We start from the raw sequence: 13,171 nt of genomic DNA on the forward strand, positions 1-13,171 counted from the left end.
TGGAATCTCCTTTGAATTGATTGTACCACCTCACTGTTGTCACATTAATTAAACAAAATCTTTAATGTTTTATCTTTAGATCTGTATGGGGGTTATGCTTTTACCTTTCAAAAAAATTCTTTTAACGCTATTCTGAGCTGATTTGCATGCCTTGGAGAGCTTACTATGGGATGACAGCTGCATTTCAATTCAGCAGGAAAGACTGTCTAATTTATGAATGTCACTGGTATAATCGGCTCCCCATCTGGAAGAAAGAAAACTAGATCCCCTAAATGATACCTACAAAAATGAACTCCAGGTGGATGAAAGACTTAAATGTAAAAGTGTTTTTAAAAAATGTAAAAAAAAATGTACAGATTTCAACGTAAAAATAAGTGAATAATAAAATGACTAGAACAGTCAAGAGAAATTTTAATAAGCTTGGTCTGATGGAAGCCTTCCTAAGCAGGATGGGGAAAGTCACTGCTGGATATTAAGGATGCTATCTTTTGTCTTTCCTGCAGATTACACAAGATTCCTACCGACTAAATTAGCAGTAAAGTGGCAAACATTTCTTCTAGCTGTTTCTTTTGACTTTACAGGGCTTATTGTTCAAAATTTAAAACATTTTAGCCAAATTTGTCTTTGGTTTCTGGGTTCGTCTTTTATAGAAAGGGCTACACCATTCCAAAGTGATTATGTTCCTATATACACATGGGGGGAGGAAGCTCTTTAGAGATTTAATAATAGAAAACAGATCTGGACTTCATGCCAATGTATTTGTGGTGACTTTGTCCCCTGTGGGTAGAATTATGGGTGATTTTATTCTCTCTGTTGCTGTTTGCTTATCTACATTAAACAAGCAATATATGTTCACTGCATGAAGATTATAAAAGAAATATAACTCTCTAAGAATTTAAAATACAGTCTCTGTAGGATACCTAAAGATCGGCTAAATCAGTTGATTCTGTGGCAGGGAACTGAGTAGATGGGAGGCCAGAGTGGTAGAGAAAGCTCTCGCTGATTACTCATACATTTACAAGGTGCAAGATGCAAAAGGTATCGCCTGTTCAATAAGTTATTAAAATATGATTCCTCCTGTCCCAATGGAAGTTCCCTCCCTGACTCAGTGTTTAGGCACCAAATTGCTCCTCTCACATCCCTCCAGCATCAGCCCTGCTATGGTTTGAATGTTTGTCCCCTCTAAAACTCATGTAAAGTTTGAATTGCCATTGTAGTAACTGGTGGGATCTTGAAGCAGTAATCGGGTCATAAGGCTCCACCTTCATGCACACGTTTAATGCCTTATGGGGCACTGAGGGCATAGGCTTGCTCTCTTCACGCTCTCGCCTTCAGCCACTTTGTGATTCAGCAAAAAGGCTCTTGCCAAGTGACAGTACCTTGACATTGGACTTCCCAGTTTCTGGAACTGTAAGCCAATGAACTGTGTTCATTATCAATTACCCACTTTGTGTCTATTATACCAGCACAAAACAGATTAAGACAAGCCTGTCACCATGAGATTCTAAACACGGCCCACCTCATAGCTTAGTAAACTCTATCACAGGTCTGTGTGTCATCTTTACCCAAAAGTCTAAGCATTGAAGGCCTGGGCTTTGGAGTCAGTTCAATCTCGATTTGAATACATGTCCCCAGGCCTTTAGTGATGAGGCATCATGAGGAACTTGCCTTTAGTTCTCTGTTCCATTTCACTTCCAAAGTGAAGGCAGTTAACATCAACAAGCCCTAAGTCTAGAATTGAGATGATGTATGAAAGTGCTTTATATGTAGTAGATGTTAGATACATGGTAGCTATGATTACATTCAACAATGCAGTATCTTCTAGAGCAGGGTTTCAGGACTTGGCGTTATTGACATTTCAGATGAGCTAATTTTTGTGTGTGTGTGTGTGGAGACTATCCTGTGCACTGTAGCGTACTTGGCAGCATCCCTGGCCTCTACCCACTAGATGCCAGCAGGAACTCGCCCCACAAAGCTATGACAACCCAAAATGTCTTTAGACTCAGCCAAATATCCCCCTGGAGGGCAATGTCAGCCTCAGTTGAAAACCACTGATCTAGAGATCTACAGAGTTCAGCAAGGTTCTCAAGTTGACCAGTGTTCGGTCCTCACACACAGGCCAGTTCATTGCTTTCCCTCTACAACTGTCTCATAAGGTTATTGTAAGTCAATTCTCTCCATTTTCCTGTGACTCATGCCAGGTACCAGGACCATGAGGAGGGGGCTAGGATGGGAGTTCAGGTCTGTCTTCCAAGACCATCCTCTTGCCATTGCGAGCACTATCTCAGAACAACACCACCTCACCTGCTGTTGCTTTATAGGAACATATTGAGAAAACATTATAGAATGAGGGTTCCTACTGCTTTTCTGCTTACATTTACAGAGATTAAAAATTAAAAACCAACCTGCATTTGCACACTCGCCACCTAGTGGCCACCCAGTGTCCAGGATAAGCACAACCCTGGCTTCCTGGCGGCTGAGAAATTTGATGAGCTTGGGATGTGCAAGATTGGAAGCTACCTCATCTCTTCATGGGTCATAGGGGCTCCCCATGGCACTGTGCCTGCCTGACATTTTCCTCATTCTCCAGGTTGGAGGAACTGCCTGGACATTGAAAGAAGTGGCTGTACTTCTGCCTATAAGAGCAGAGAGCATGAGGACTTTCTAAAAACTGCAAAGGGCTTGAGAGGTAGATGTGAGAGGTGAGTTTCTCCTTTGTGTCAAACCTTGAGTCCCTGGAACCTTGTCCTGATGGTAGATACCCTTCTCAATCTCTGTCAATAAAACTATCCCAAAAGGATGAGGGTGAACACTAATGGAGAATCCATCCCCACAAGAGATGGAGCTGGCACTGTGTCTCCAGAAAGACTGAATCCACCCAGGACAGTGAGCACTAGGCACACACACAGCTTGTAAGCCTCACAACTAGTGGAAGAAGAGGACTGGGAGTCAGTGACTGAATGACATTCTCTGTGCTCAGTGGTAATCAGCCCCAACTCTGTGTTTGTACTCAGAGGTGATGTGGGTGACACCATGTAGAATGTGCACCATGCACAAACCATCAGAGCTGCAGAAAGCTCACTCTCTCTCCAGGGGCTACTTGTGATTTTGGAATCGCCCAAGAATATTGGAGCCTTAGCCAATAAAGTCAGGTGGAAAGAGAACTAGAGAACATGATCGGCTCATGTGTGAGCCCCAGACAACTGTCAGTTTCTGTCTTGGCATGTTCGTGTGAAAACTGTCCTGACTCATCTAGGCTAGACCTGCCTGGGTGATGCCCAGGCAGCCTTATGACACCTGCAGTGGGGTCCCAAGCAACAGTTCTTGGGTCTACCTGCCTGAGTCAGCTGTCACTCCCACTTGAGGTGGCTGGCTTGAGTTTTAAGCAATGACACTGGCTTAGAGTTGGGCTCCCACCTTCCCCAAATCAGAACTTGGGCCAAGGATTTTGACTAGAGGCTATTTGGTTGGCTATACCAGGAAAAACAGTGAAGCAGTGGGGATTGTGAGGCAGAATGAGAAAATCCAACCAACCAAAGGTGCTTTAATGCTGCTTCATGCTGAGGGCAACTGAGGCTCAGACCCACAGAGAAACATGCAGAATGTGCCTTAGAATCGTCACAAAGAGGATGGGGGGGGCTGGGATGTCGGCCCAGCTTCTCCATCTCCACTAATTAAGATCACCCCTCAGGGACACTAACTCCTTTGTCTTCAAGCTTGTGTGTTCAGCAGTTTTCTCTGGCCTCCAAAAAAGCAAAGAGGGGTGCCTTCCTTACCTGAGATGGTGTGGAATTATGCCTGGAGCTGTCCAGCACCACTGTGCTGAAATCAAGGGGTGTCCTAAATGTCTGCTAGAGATGTCACCAAGCCCAGTTATGCTCTGTGGAGCACCATGATGCATGGTCACATTCGCATGACAAGGCCCTGATGACTCTCCAGATCCTTCCTTTTCCTGCCTCCCCCTCTTCCCTTTAGCAATCCCCAACTTGCTGATGACACCTGCATGTACCATCCCAGCCTGGCTTCCATATCTCCACCCAGCTGGGCCCTCTGCCCAGACAGCCTCAGCCTAACCCCTACTCTTCATGTGCCTCTTTCTTGCTCATCCTGAGAGTGTCAGTTCAGCAAATATCAATTCGTCTAGCTGACTCTCAGCTTTTTCTGTAAAATGCCAGGGAAAAGAGGATATTATTGTTAATGTGTAAAAATTGTGGCAATTATATTTATGCATGTTTATATTTATGCATTTATACACACAGATATAAAATATTTAAAGTGGAAATGATAAAATGTCTGGCACATGGTACATTTTGCCAAAGAAAATTTTTGTAATAACCATTGATCCCTTAAGGTACTTCCCATCTCGGGTCATGCCTCGCTTCCTTGGCAGGATAACAAGAAAAATCTCTTTTCAGCTATTTCCACAATCTCAGTGAATGCAATATTGACCTTGGGCATTGGTCAGCCTTCAGAGGAACACCCAGCAACATAAAGCAGGAGAATCAGCCAAGCCAGGCATTGAACAGGACATCCAGCCCAAAAGAGACCTCACTCGCTTTGTGAAATGGCCCCACTATATCAGGTTGCAGCAGCAGAGAGCCATCCTCTATAAGCGGCTGAAAGTGCCTCCTGCAATTAACCAGTTCACCCAGGCCCTGGACCGCCAAATAGCTACTCAGCTGCTTAAGCTGGCCCACAAGTACAGACCAGAGACAAAGCAAGAGAAGAAGCAGAGGCTGTTGGCCCAGGCCGAGAAGAAAGCGGCTGGCAAAGGGGACGTCCCCACTAAGAGACCACCTGTACTCCGAGCAGGAGTTAACACCGTCACCACCTTGGTGGAGAACAAGAAAGCTCAGCTGGTGGTGACTGCGCACGATGTGGATCCCATTGAGCTGGTTGTCTTCTTGCCTGCCCTGTGTCGTAAAATGGGAGTCCCTTACTGCATTATCAAGGAGAAGGCAAGACTGGGACGTCTAGTCCACAGGAAGACCTGCACCACTGTCACCTTCACACATGTTAACTCGGAAGACAAAGGTGCTTTGGCTAAGCTGGTGGAAGCTATCAGGACCAATTACAATGACAGATACGATGAGATCCGCCGTCACTGGGGAGGCAATGTCTTGGGTCCCAAGTCTGTGGCTCACATCGCCAAGCTCAAAAAGGCAAAGGCTAAAGAACTTGCCACAAAACTGGGTTAAATGTACACTGTTGAGTTTTCTGTACATAAAAATAATTAATACAAATTTTCCTTCAAAAAAAAATCCCATTCCCCCTTGTCAAAAGGTCCCCATGCCTTTGCATTTTGTTTTCTCAGTCCTGGGAATGTGGTCATGGAGGACTTTGGGGAGCCCTCTCCCTCAGATGTGTAATCAGAGAAGAGAGGGCTGTGAATCTAGTTCCTGGTGCCTCTTCTACCCCCACCCCTGTGAACCATGGAGATGTGTCCCCCAACTCTCCCTTCAAGAAAGAACTTGGCATTTGCACTGCTGTTCACTGATCGCTTCCAGCTGTTCACACTTTCAGGATCCATCAGAGCTTTTGATCTGAAGCTACACCTCCTGAGCTTTTCCTCCACCTAGACAGTGGACTAGGTGCTGCAGGGAACCAGGGCCTGGCCATTTCTGCCCAACACAGAGTCCTCGAAGGAGCCGTTCTTTCACTAAAGCTCTTTGTTGGGTTGACCTGGATTTTGTCAGATGTGCTCATGACCTAAAGTCTTTCTCTATCCAATCCTGCTTCCTCCCTGTTCTGTCATAGACATTGCCTCTCAGTAAATCTCTTGCAATCCTGTCTCATGGTCAGATTCCTGGAGGCCTCCACCCACACAGCCCCTTAGCCAGTGCTGCCTTGGGTTCGTTTGAGGCAGATGCCTCCCTGCTGTAGGCCAACAGTCTCCCAATCTGGGCATGGAGGGGCTGGCCTTGCTGAGCACTAGGTCTCTTTCAGCTTGCCCATTACTGAACTCAGCCTCATTAGGACCCTTGCTTAGAAAGCTTTACTCATCATATGCTGACATCATATCACTGGCTTTAGCACCCTAGGAGGACTTCAACCCTCAGGCACAGATAATTGCTGCTGTTCTCTCTTTTTTCCAGGTTCTTAAGGTCACTTATGTGGCTCTGCTACTCTATAAGGCTTCACAGTCTTCATTCCTATCTAAGGTCCATATCCTATATGAAAATGGATTTGTGAAAGAATCCAGTTCCCCAGTACCTCCCCAATCTTGTCTGGAAAAAAGGGGGTTTGAAATAAGATACTGAGGCCCAGAGAGGCGGGAGGGACTAGGCTAAGTCACACAGCCAGCCCTGGGCAGAGAATAGGACAAGAAAAGTATGTTCTGGGGATCTTTTACCTGAAACTTTCTTTTCTAAAGATGGCATATTACACAAACATGTGACTTCACACTTTACTGACTCCCCACTAAAACCACAGAAAAGGGAGTTTAAACTGCTTAAGTCTAGACCAAGAAGAATAGTGGACAGAAACACATTTCAGTAACTGGAAGGTAGCCAGGATGGTAATACTTAGCTTGGCATCCCTGAGAAAGCCAAATACTATACAGGCAGCGGAGAAATCCAGGAGTTGACAGGACATGTACCACGAGATCTTCAAAAAAGACTCTACGAGTGATGGTGCCAGGCTAAAATATAAGCTGCTCTGATAGATGTCTTAGAAACAGTTACAGTTGGAAAAACTTGCCCTCATGCCACGGCTGCATGGCTTCCCCTCCCCTGGACTGGTGGAAGACTGGAAGTTGATTCACTGGAGTGACTGAAACAAATGCCACAGCCTAGAGAACATGGGGAACACTTAGGGGGAGGAGTGCTATTTGAAACTGGTATTCCATGGTCACAGGCACACTGATTGCTGAGACATCCAGCTCTTTTCCTTTCCTAGCTCCAACCTGGGTAGTTCAGCCTTGGTCCTTCAGACAGGAGTGGAGAAGGATACTTTATTGGAACTCTGACCAACACCAGAGAATCTTCTAAAGAAGGCTCTGCTAGATCACCCTACATTGAAGTTAAATCAACAAGTATTATCCTTAGCAAACTAAAGCAGGAATAGAAATCAAAATTCCACATGTTCTTACTTATAAATGGGAGTTAAATGATGATAACTCATGGACACAAAGAAGGGAATATCAGACCCTCTACTTGAGGGTGGAAGGTGGGAGGAGGGAGAGGAGCAGAAAATGCAACTATTGGGTACTGGGCTTAATACCTGGGTGATGAAATAACCTGTACAACAAACCCCCATGACATGAGTTTATCTATGTAACAACAAACCTTCACATCTATCCCCAAACCTAAAATAGAAGTTAAATCAAGTCCCACCCTGTGCTCAGGGACCTCATCAGCTTCACAGTTCCCCACTCTTAAGCAGACATGTAAAGATTCCAGGAAATTTGAGGAAAATATTCAACATGAAAACAAGAAAAAAATAGTTGAAAATAATTGAAACAAAGAAGGAAGAAATGTCAGTCACTGATATCTCAAAGACACTGTATCCATGAGATTAAACAGGATGCTACTTTTTAGGAGAAAAATATTAAAGAATAAAAAATTTTAGGATTTGAAAAATACAGATGTGAAAAACTCAACAGAAGTAAATTCAATAGAAACTTTAAAAACAGCTTCTTGAAGACATCTCCAAGAAGAAGAAAAAGATAATAAAACATAAGAATATGAAAAGACTATGTTAGAAGAAATATGTTCCGAATACTAGGAATTCCAGAAAGTGAAACCAGAGAAGAAGAAACCTTTCAGTTTTTTAAACGTTTTCCCAGAAGTGAAGGACATGACTTCTTAAACTGAAATGGCATACCAAGTGCCTGCATGTCAATACACATCATCTTAAAATTACAGAACAATAGAAATGAAAAGTTTACTTCCATAGGAAAAATAAACTCTGATACACAGGAGCAGGAATCAGAATGCCTTTTAGACTTCCCAATAGCAGCACTAGAAGGGGGAATTCGAGAGCAATACCTTCCTTCAAGAATTTGAAGACAAATAATATTTAACTTGGAATTATAGTCCTATTCAAACTGCTAATCAAATATAATTAGTAAAATACTTTATTAAACAAGTCTCCGAAATCTAATCTCCCATGCAACCATTTTGCATAAAGCTGCTGGAGGATATGATCCAACAGAGCAAAGCAGGGGAGTACACAGTGAAAGTGGAAGATGGAATGAATGAAACACATAAGAAACTTAAGGCAAGATCTAAGATGACTGCTGTGCACCAAGCAATTAGTCTGAATTAGAGAAGAGTGAATTGGGAACAAACATTTTAAAGACTGCTGTTGACAAGGGACCTACTGCTACTGTTAGTAAGATCCAGGACTGATTTTTGTCTGTTTTTATTCAGATGTCACATATGATAATTTTGCTGGGTATAGAATTATAAGTTGTGAATTATTTTCTTTAAAATGTTACAATAAGCCAAGGTGGGCAGATCACTTGAGCCAAGTTTGAGACCAGCCTGGGCAACACAGCAAAAACCCATCTCTACTAGAAACACAAAAAATTAGCCAGGCATGGTGGCATGCACCTGTAGTCCCAGCTACTCAGGAAGGTGAGGTGGGAGGATCACGTGAGCTTGGTAAGTTGAGGTTGCAGTGAGCTGAGGTCACACCACTGCACTCCAACCTGGGCGATGCAAGTTGAGACCCTGTCTCAAAAAATAGGACAAAATGCAGAGAGACTGTAGCTCTAACTTAAAATGTTATGACCACTGTTATGCAAATATTCTCTGAAACTTTCCAAACTAAAGCTCATGCCTGGCTAACCCAGTGCTTTGCACTCTCAAAGCACTTAAAACAGATTCATGGTAAAAGTTATTTTAAAAAGGTATTCTCATTAACTCTTAGATAAGTCTTGTAGTCTACGGTTTCTATCAAAATCTAAGGTGAAATCAAAGAAATGAAGGCTTATAATTATATTTCTATCAAAAGCAAGAACATGTGATTGGCTATGAATAATTACAAAAGAACATTAATACATTGGTGTCTACGAAGACATCTGAACTCCTAAAGTCAGATGCACAAGGTTTGGATTTTTTAATTCTGCCTACAGAGTGGGACAGCTACCCATTCTACCTCTTCTTACCCTTCTTATGGTCACAGAATTGAAGATCTGAAGAAACTACCTACTGTCTTCTCCCACTTGGGCTATCTCCACAGCCCTCTGAGTTATCTAAACCTTTGGTCTCAATTTCTTCCTTTGCTGTGGATAATAATCCTCTCTATCTCATAGTTTCTATGATGAAATGAGATGTATGTAAAGCACTTAAACCATGCCTGGTACACAGTACGTGCCATACACGCTTGCTAGATAAGAAGTTCAGGAGCTGATGTCATATAGAGCATTCTTGTTTCCCACAGAGGATGATTCCCCAAATGTCCATTTTTCTCTTCCAAGAGGAGGTCATACTTTTTGCCTGCTGTGTGGTAGGTACCCTGGTGCTGGGCACTGAAGTTGTACGAATGACAATGGATCATTCTGCTCTGAGTGGGGGAGAGGCATATATAGTTGACCAATTATTAACGTCTTACATATTTTCATAAATGCTATGAAGGAAAAGCTTAAGGCATTGTGAGAAACTAGAGGAACATAGGATTTACAGGAAGGGGCAGGATTGAGGGATGGTCAAGAAACCCCTTTCCAAATGCAAAGGATAAGTAAGTTTGCCCAGGCCCCAGTAGAAGGCATTCCAAACAGACCAAGGAACAAGGGCCAGACCCTGAATCAGGAGGATACTTGGTGTCCTGAGGATGCCAAGAGATGATGATTGTGGCCAAGGAGCAGAGAGCTAGGAGGAGTGTGTTGAAGGTGAATAAGTGGCTGGGCCAGGCCTCACAGCATCTTGTAGTCCATGGCAAAGGATTCAGACAGCCTTCTTCTGCCCAAAACTCACTCATGGCTTCTTGTTGGCTTAGGATGCCAGTATCCTGGTAGTGGTGAGAGTTATGGTGGATAAGAAACTGTGGAAACTAGTGTTGTCATCACCCAAGGAGAGGCTCCAAATTTGATTCACAGCAGATATTTGGGTCCTTATGCCTAGAGTTTGACTGGCACCTCCAATCCCCTCAAAGCCCCAGGGTGTGGGCCTGAAGCGAAGGGTTTATCCACATGATATTGTTACAACTGGTCTGGTTCACCTAGGTGCAATGGGAAAAGCAGGTGAGAGACGGGCAGAGGGGGCCCTGGAGCTACTGCTCTGCATTGCTGCTCTCATTCAGTGTCCTCTGCCCAGCTCCTGGAGGATGCCTGGTGCTGAGTGAGCATGGAATGGGCTGTTGAGCCAGTGAGTGGGGATACCCGGGCAGAGGGAACAACATATGCAAAGGCAGCTTCCTGCAACCTGAATTTCCTGTCTGACGTCATTGATTAAACTCATTCTTCCCTATCAGGACTTTAAGAGGAGGTGGCTGTGAGTTGACATTGTCATTACAGCAATTAACCATGCCTCAGGGAATGCAGACTGTACAGTGAGAGGCAGGGAAGAGGAGCACTCATTGTATTTTAATGATTTAAACACTCAGTAATTGTGCTGGGCCCTGGGGATACAATCTGCCAAGCAATTACACCCAGACAGGCCTTCCCAGTTAATCTGTTGGGGAGGGGCAGAATAGCATTTCTAGAATGCCCTCCAGGTAAGGCAGGAACAGAGGACTGCCTGATTGTCCCTTTCCCTCTGGGATTTGGTCTCTGCAGGGTCAGTCCCTCCTGCCTCCTTTGTGAGGCCAGGATCAGAGCTCCTGGGAGGACTGTAGGCATCTCCCAAGGATGGAGCAACCCCCCATGGCAACAGCACAGTGACTGACTCTACAGTGGCCACCTGTCCTGGTCTTCCTGGGACTTAGGGGACTGAGAATGTGGGGTCTTCAATGTTAACACCAGGATAATCCCTAGCAACTTTGACTTCATCATCCTACTTTTTCCCTTATGCATTCAATGGGGCCAGGCCTGGCTGAGTCTTCCAAAGACTCATGAAGTATGGTTGGGTTTTATGGGTTTTTTGTTTGTTTGTTTGTTTTGCAAAGGCTGGAGGGGCCCTGATCACCCACATCACTCTAAGTGGGTCCCCAACTGGCAGTCCTCCAGGCCTAGCAATTGATCAGGGCTCTAATAGGAAGCAGGTGGACCACCCAAGGATTTCCTTGGAGAGTTCGTGAAGGTACTATAATAGAGATGAAGGCAGAGTTAAGGGAACCAGGAAGGGAGAGTGGGGCACCCCAGGTCTAGAAACCTTGGGAAGCCTCTTTCCACACTGGAAGCTGCAGGGGTTCTGGGTCTGGGGGTGTGGGTCTTGCTAGACCCCAGAAAGAGATGGACAACTCCATGACAAGGCAGGGGAGGGATTGAGGGTTGATGGGTATCCTGATACCTTTCTTTTAGACCTTTAGATACTGGTCTAAAAGACCAGTGTCTCCCACTGACCAACACTAAATGGAAGCCATCTGGATGATGCCATCCTAGAATCAGCCTCCCAGGTATAGAGCAGGAAGAGGTAGGCAGAGAAGAAATCTACAGAAAAGCCAGTACATACACCAGTAAGGTTAACCCAGAACTGACCCTTGTAGCTTGAGTTCAAGAGCACCAGGGCCGACCAATCATTTTCTCCAAAGACGTAAAGTATCCAAGAATGCAGGGGCCTGGGGGTCCCCAGACCTTAGTTTGACTCCTTGCCTGGCCTATAGCCAAGTCTCCTCTGTGTCCTAAGGCACTGAGGACTAAATGAGAGTCCAAGTACAGCATGCCGGTGTGTGTGGTGGGGAGGGTGGTCTGCCGCCTGTTTGGAGAATGGGTGAACACATAGACTTTTTTTTACCCTTATCAGATTGAATTTGATCCCCTCAAAACACTTACATGTGAAGTGCCTGGCATAGCACCTAATGTGAAATATCTTATTTGGTTTCTGGACCCTGCTGGTTCTTGTGAGATTTTAGACTTAGTAATTTGACTCAATTTCCCCTTTGGTAAATGAGGATTGTTATTTAAATCTGCCCACCCCCCAAATTCATGTGTTAAACTTAATGCCCTATGCAATGGTACTGGAAGGTGGGGCATAATAAGAGATGGAGTCAAAAGTGAGTCAGTTATCTTGAGAATGGCTTTTAAAAGCAAGCCTGGCTCCTGCTGCCCCCCACATACTCTCATTTCCTCCTTCCACCCTTTGGTCACAGGATGACCCTCAACAGGTAATGTCATGTTCTTGGACTTCCCAGCCTCCAGGACCACGAGCTAAATAAAATTCTATCCTGTATAAATTACCCAGTCTGTAGTAGTCTGTTATAGCAATAGTAAACAGACTGAGACAAGGATCAAAATGACATCTGCCAAGATAGGATCATTGTGATGATTAAAGGGATATTTAGAACATGCTGGAACATACCAAGCACCACACAAAGGCCAGCTGTGGCTATCACTTTTGTTGTTATTGCAAGTATTAGGTTTAAATGAAATACCTCATGTAGGTCACTTAGCGGTCTCCCAAGAAAAGACTAGCTCCATTTTACAGAAGAGGCATTTGTATAGCTTTCTTATGTGTTAAACTTAGCTACAGTCCCAGTTACTCAATCAAATGCTAATCTAGATGTTTCTGAGAAGGTACTTTATAGGTGTGATTGAAGGTCATAATCAGTTGACTTCAAGTAAGAAAGACTGTCTTAAGTAACCTGGGTGGGCCTGGTTCCGTCAGTTGAAAGGCCATAAGAGCAGAGTTGAGGCTTCCCTGATGGAGAAGACATTCCACCTGGAGATCCCACCTTTGGCACGTGCCCAAGAGACCTAGCCTGCTCATCCTGGAGGCCAATCCTGCAGACTTAATACTTGCCTAGGCCTTACAATCATGTAAGTCAACTCCTTTCAATAAATCTCTTAATATATATTTCCTAATGACTCTGCTTCTCTGGTAGGTACCTGGCTGATTGAACCTCTGAGCCCTTGAGAAGACGGTGTAAGAAACTTGACCCAGACTTGTTCTGCAAGAGGTGGAGAACCAGAATTAGGATTCAGGCCCCCTGACCCCAAGCCCTGCTCTCTCCCATTAATTGTAGAAGACTGGTTTTGTGGCCAGTGGGTGGGCTGATCTCCAGGGCTCATGGGGGAGTGAACATTAATTACCTCCCTGCCATTATCCCAAATGCTCCTGAACTTCATATC

This window comes from Aotus nancymaae, unplaced genomic scaffold (genome assembly GCF_030222135.1).
Source record: "Aotus nancymaae isolate 86718 unplaced genomic scaffold, 86718_ANA_hifiasm-v0.15.2.pri h1tg000036l, whole genome shotgun sequence".
NCBI classification, from domain to species: Eukaryota; Metazoa; Chordata; class Mammalia; order Primates; family Aotidae; genus Aotus; species Aotus nancymaae.